The following is a 6,864-nucleotide window of genomic DNA, read 5'->3' as shown; positions in this document are numbered from 1 at the left end:
CTGCTCTCAAGATAGCTTTCTCTATGTATTATTTCTCCCGAGTTCCTGTTACTTATCCTTTTGTGACCTAGGGATGGTAACAGTCCTGGGGTCGTGCGCCATCTCTTTTGTTTACACTACACTGTGCCTGATCTTTGTAAATAATTTCCTGTATTATTCTTGAGTGTGTTCTGCTTTCTGCTGGGTCTTTCACGAGATAGTATCTGGTCTAAAATGCGTCTGAGAAAAGCTTTCAACATAGGATTCTGGAATTGAATTATTCATATATTTGAGGAACAGAGAATGCTTTCTTTGCTGAGAAGAAATAGCACTTGAGTAATTATTGGCATTTAGTGGCTGTCAGTTTCTTTGGACTGCTATAAAAAACTACTGTAGAGTTCATAGCTTATATGTAACAGAAATGGATTTCTCACAATTCTGGAGGCTGGGAAGCTTAAGATCAAGGTTCTGGCAGATTTGGTGACTGGTGAGGGTCTGTTTCCTGGTTCATAGATGGCTCCTTCTCTCTGTTTCCTCACATAGTGGAAAGGGCAAACAAGGAAGCTCTCGGAGGCGTCTTTTATAAGATCACTGATCCAATTCATGAGGGCTAGACTGTCATGATCTTATTACCTCCCCAAGGGCCTCACCTCCTAATACCATCACCTTGGGTGTTAGGTTTCCAACACAAGAATTTGGAGCATTCAAGTCATATCAGTAGCATCACACACACTCAAATCATTTGTAATACCTTATGTGAAAAATATAGGTGGCAACTAAAAATTCTCATTTTCAGGTGAGAGTCTAACTACCTTAATATTATACCATGGTGTTAAGCCAGATGATGGGATTATATGTGTTCCCTGTATGGAGACACATTTTCATCTGGTTAAAGGACAAGAGCAGATGATGCTGAGGCCAAGAGACATGGCTTTGCTAAAAATCCTTGGTTTGCTTCTTGAGAAACACTCTCTATCTTGTTCCAGAGGCTGACTTTTATGTTCTGTATCTGTGGGTTCCCTTGCCCTCCAGCCTTTGTTGGTTTGAGCTAATAAGGAACTTTGAGAAGAGATAAGAGGAAAGGAAGAGAATGGCCTTACCCTACTGCTCATAGCAACTGACTACTCTAGAGCAATTTATCTGACGGAAATTGGGAGAAAATGCCCAAAGTTGGAAGCCATAGTTTTTTTGTAACATAATCTCAGATAACTTCCCATCACTTTTGCTATATTCTTGTTAGAAGTGACTCACTAAGTACGGTTCACATTCAAAGAAAAAAGTTGCACCACGGCATGACTACCCGAAAAAAGGAATCATTGGAGGCTATCACAGAGACTGCCTACCATAAATAGATATAAATGCATACTAAAATACATGATAATGTTTACTTCTGGAAAGAGTATGCAGAGAGAAGGAAGGAGAAAAAGAGGAAGGGAAAATATGTAAAAGGAATGGTGGGGTTGTGCTTTAGCTGCATCTATAACATTTTGTTTTACATTTTCTTAAAACTATTTAATTTAATTTTAATTTTTAGGAAGAAATCCATTATTATCTTAAATGTAAAGAACCACATATAATAAACTAATATTAGTTTCAGGAATAATAACACATCTTATTTCCATATGTTTACAGTGGAACCCATTTCAATGAATGTCTGGAACCAACTATAGTCCTGTCACATCCCATAAGTACAGGTGCCTGGTTGCTCTTCCTGTGTACTGTGAGACTTGCTCATCTGATTGTAGACAGTTTAAAGGAAATGTCTATTTCCTCCCATGCACATTATGACTGTGGCTGAGAGATAGGCACAGGGCCACTCAAGATACCCGGGTTTCTCATTACTCAAGAACAGTAGCTCCTTTTGACCTTCTTCTGTATGGGGTTATTCATGTTGAAGCCAAATGTTCTCCAAATAATACTGCATACAACTTTCAAATTCCTTTGGGTTATAGTTGGAAACCAGGATAAGAATAAAGGAAACCAGAGCATCAGATCCTTCCTCTCCCAGCAATTCCTGGGGCAGATAGTCTCTCTGGGGCTTAAAGAGAGACCCAATCTGGTTCAAAGTCTAAACAATGGTGCCTCCATGACAGTCATTCTTTGCCATTTATGAATAAGTGCTGTTCCTATGGGACCAATTAGGTTTTTATCTTCTCTTTTCAGAGTGATTATTCCTCAGACAGCAATGATTCCATCCATGGACACCGGAAGGTGGAAAATATTCAAAGAACTTTGCCTCTTCAGCTCTTTCATCACAATCCCAAGAGTAGTTGTGACATTCCTCACCCATGTTGTGCCCTGCTTAACTACTTTCAAAGGACTGCCTTTCTCAGTGCTTTCTCTCTTATTCCACACATACTTCTCTTGAACTTTTATTTGGCTCAGGAAGTGTTCATCTCTAGTTTTGAAATTCTTTAGCCAGTTTGAAGCCTCTAAACGTTGATCTAAGTGCTGCTTGTTCTAGGTGGGCTGCAGAAGATCCTGTCAATTTTTCACCCAAAAATAAGCATCTGGAATATACAGCATCAGCTAGTCATGTTTTTCACAGAAGTCAATAACATGACAAAGACTCAGGGTTCCTTTCTCCCCATAGTGAAGATACCATACAGCCCGATGAGCAAAACTGATGTATTTTAGTTACTGTAGAAGTTCTAGGGTTGGTTTTCTTACCATAAGTCTAGCTTCACTGAATGTCTTCATCTGCATTACAAAAGAAGGAGGAAGGCCATAGGAAAATACAGTCTTCAAACTCTGGAGGAAGATGTTGTAGTGCTTACCTTCGTGCTGTTTCCCATACTTGTCAGGGTCATTTTCATTGGTGGGGGAAATAGCTCTGGGACTCTAAACTGGAATCTGGTTATCTTTGTGAGCAGTAATGCTTTGGGGTGCCTAAATTCCCATGTCGAAAGAGTCCAGGGTCCAACTTATGAAACCTGTAGATAAATCTTATTCCTTTCAACATTCTCCTTGCATTTGTTAGTTGAATACTAGTTCTCCTGACATAGTAAATGGCAGGCACTGTCAGAGTTCAGCTCCAAAGCACCCACCCTGCAACTGTGGAGAAAATAAGCATTTTATTTTATTTATTCATGCATGTATGTATGTATGTATTTGTTTATTTATTTACATTTTAGTTATGTGGTACATGTGAGGATTTACTACATAAGTAAACTGCATGCAGATGAGGTTTGGGCTTACAGCAAGTCCTCTCGCCCCTTGTTAGTGGACTTGGTACCCACTGTATAGTTATGTGCCCCTTACCCTTCCTCCCTCCAGCCCTCTTTTCATTGTACAGCATCTGTTGCTCCCACCCTTGAGCCCATGTGACCAGTAATCAGGGCCCACTCTTCAGTGACAGCATGTGGTATTAAGTTTCTGTTTCTGTTATAGTTCACTTAGTATGATGCGCTCCAGCTGCATCCATGTTGCTGCAAAAGACTCAGTTTTGTTCTTCTTTATGACTGTGTAATATTTCTCAGTGTATATGTACCACATTTTCTTTATCCCATTCACCTTAAATGAGCATTTGGGTGGGTTCCACATTTTTTGCTATTGTGAATAGTACTATAGTGAACATAAGTGTGCAGATGTATTTTTGGTAAAGCAATTTATGCTCCTCCAAGTATATTCTCATAAGTAAAATTGTTGGATTGTATTGAGGCTCAATTTTTAGTTCTTTGAAAAAACGCCACACTGCATTCCACAAAGGTTGAACTAGTTTACATTTCCACCAACAATGTAGAAATGTTTCTGTTTCTCTGCAACCATGCCAACATCTGCCGTTTTTTTACTTTTTTGGGGGGGGTTGGAGTCTCACTCTGGCACCCAGACTGGAGTGCAGTGGCAAGCTCATGGCCACTGCAGCCTCACCCTGCTGGGATCCAGTGATCCTTCCGCCTCAGCCTTCCAAATAGCCAGAACTACAGGCGTACGCTACCACACCCGGCTAATTTTTGATGTATTATAGATATGAGGTCTTGCCAAGTTGCCCGGGCAGGTCTTGAACCCGAGGACTCAGGTAATCCACTCACCTCGGCCTCTCAAAGTGCTGGGATTACAGGCTGAGCCACCAAGCCGGAGCATTTGTTTACTTTTTAATGATAGCCATCCTTAGGTGATATCTCATTGTAGTTTTGATTTGCATTTCTCTGATGGTTAGTGAGGCTGAGCATTTTTTCATATATTTGTTGACTGCTTTAATGTCTTTGAGAAGTGTCTGTTCATGTCCTTTGCCCACTTTTAATATGGTTGGTTGTTTTCTGTCAACAAATTTGAGTTCCTTGTAGAGCCTGGATGTTAGGCTTTTGTTGGATGCATAGCTTGCAAATTTTTTTGTTTCCATTCTGTGAGTTGCATTTATTTTACTCTCCTGATGGTTTCTATTGCTGTGTAATACCTTTTAATTTGTAAGGTTCCACCTGTCAATCTTAGCTTTCACTGATTTTGCTTTTGAGGACTTGGCTATAAATTTATTGCCTTCTCTGATGTCCAGAAGGGCCTTCCCTAAGTTTTTTCTAAGATTCTTATAGTTTGAGGTTTCACATTTAAGTCCTTGATCCTTTTTAGTTAATTTTTGTATCTGATGATAGGTAAGAATTCAGTTTTATGTGGTTAGCCAGTTTTCCCAGCACCATTTACTAAATATGATTTCCTTTGCCCAATGTTTGTTTTTGTCAGCTTTGTTGAAGATGAATAAGTTGAAAATCCATGGTTTTATTTCTGGATTCTCTGTTCTGTTCCACTGGTCTATGTATCTATGCCTGTACTGGTATTATGCTGTCCTGGTTGCTCTAGTTTAGTTTAAAATCTGGAAGTTTGATGCCTCCAGATTTTTTCCTTTTCCTGTGGATTGCATTAGCTATTTGGGCTCTTTTTGCTTCCATATGAATTTCAGCATTGTCTTTTTTAGGTCTGTGAAAACTGATACTGGCAATTTGATAGGAATTTTGTTGAATTTGTAGATTGCCTTGAGTATAATGGACATCTTGATATTGTTTTTCTAATCCATGAGCATGGGATTTTTTTCATCTGTTTGTATCATCCTTGATTTCTGTGAGCAGTGTTTTGTAGTTCTCATTGTAAAGGTCTTTTACCTCTTTGGTTAAGTGAATGCCAAGGTATTTTGTGTGTGTGTGTGTGTGTGTGTGTGTGTGTGTGTGTGTCTATTGTGAATGAGTTTGTGATTTTTACTTGGTTCTTACCTGCTTGTTATTGGTGTATAGAACTGCAACTGTGTTTTACACATTTGTTTAGTAACCAGAAATTTTACCAAAGTCATGTATTAGTGTGAGGAGGTTTTCCAAAACTCTTGAGGGTTTTCTAGGTATAGAATTATATCAGCAATGATGGATGGCAACTTTTTTTTTCATATTTGGATACACATTTCTTTTTTTTATAATTAATATTTTTTATTATGATGTTGTGGGATACAGTTAAGGGTTAGGTATACAAATACATTTCATTCAGACACCCTGTTGATAAGAGGTGTTTCCCTGTCCCCAGACAGATATTTGCTACCATTAATCCCATCTCCCTCCGCCCCCATAGTTTTCCACTACTGTCAGTCATTTTCTTATAGTATTACATTGGATGTTCAAGGTCCTTTACATGAGTGAGAACATGTGATACTCGGATCTTTGTTTCTGTGAGAGGTCACTCAGTATTATAGACCCTAGTTCCATCCAGGTTGCTACAAAATTCATGATTTTGTTCTTTTTTATGGCTGCGTAGTATTCCATCATATATATGTCCCACATTTTTTTAATCCAGTCCTCTTTTGATGGGCAGCATGGTTGCTTCCAGGTTCTTGCTATTGTGAACAATGCTGCGATAAACATACATGTGGAGGTATCTTTTTTATAGAGTGATTTGAGTTCTTCAGGATATATTCCCAGTAGGGGGATTGCAGGGTCATATGGGAGGTTGATATTTAGAGCTTTTAGGAATCGCCACACTACTTTCCACAGAGGTTGCACTAGTTTACACTCCCACCAACAGTGTAGAAGTGGTCCCTTTTTGCCACACCCTCTTCAGCAACTGTTATTTTTTGAGTTGTTGATAATTGCCATTCTGACTGGAGTTACGTGGTATCACAGTGTGGTTTTGATTTGCATCTCCCTGATGATTAGTAAAGTTGAACATTTCTTCATGTGTCTGTTCGCTACTCGGATGTCTTCCTTTGTGTCTGTTCATATCTTTTGCCCATTTTATAATGGGGTTGTTTGTTTTTTTTTCTTTTCAGCACGTTTGAGTTCCTTGTAGATTAAAGATGTTAAGCCTTTGTCTGACCTGGTGTTGGCAAATGCTTTTTCCCAGTCTGTAGGCTGTCTCCCTGCTCTCTTGATGGTTTCCCAGTCTGTACGCTGTCTCCCTGCTCTCTTGATGGTTTCTTTGGCTTTATAGAAGCTTGTCAGTTTAATAAGGTCCCACTTGTCTATCTTCTCTCTTATGACCTGTGGGTTTCAGGTTTTGTTCAGGAATTGGAGACCAGTTCCGATTTCCATGAGGGTATTTCCTTCATTTTCTAAGGTTCTTATGGTTCTTAAGGTTCTTATGATTTGAGGCTTTACATTTAGGTCTCTGATCCATTTGGAGTTAACCTTTGTGCATGGGGATAGATAGAGGTCCTGTTTCAATCTTCTGTATGTAGTCAGCCAGTTTTCCCAGCACCAACTACTGAATAGGTTCTCCTCTTCCCAGTGGTAGGTTGTGAAGCCTTTGTCAAAGATGAGTTGGTTGAGAAATTGAGGTTTTGCTTCTGGAATCTCAATTCTATTCCATTGATCTATATTCCTATTCCTATACCAATACCAAGCTGTTTTGATGATTGTAGCTTTATAGTAAAGTTTGAAGTCTGGTAATGTGATACCACCTGCTTTGTTTTTT

General features: G+C 39.2%; 1 pseudogene; it reads right to left on the bottom strand.

The window, feature by feature from the left end:
- Positions 1-1,729: 1,729 nt before the first annotated feature.
- LOC103265094 lies at positions 1,730-2,941 on the bottom strand (annotated as a pseudogene).
- Between the last annotated feature and the right edge of the window lie 3,923 nt (positions 2,942-6,864).

Source organism: Carlito syrichta, unplaced genomic scaffold, assembly GCF_000164805.1.
Source record: "Carlito syrichta isolate Samal-C Ts95f unplaced genomic scaffold, Tarsius_syrichta-2.0.1 Scaffold305832, whole genome shotgun sequence".
In the NCBI taxonomy this organism is placed as follows: domain Eukaryota; kingdom Metazoa; phylum Chordata; class Mammalia; order Primates; family Tarsiidae; genus Carlito; species Carlito syrichta.
The sequence above is the reverse complement of the archived record's forward strand: the minus strand, read 5'-3'. Positions and strand labels throughout refer to the sequence as shown.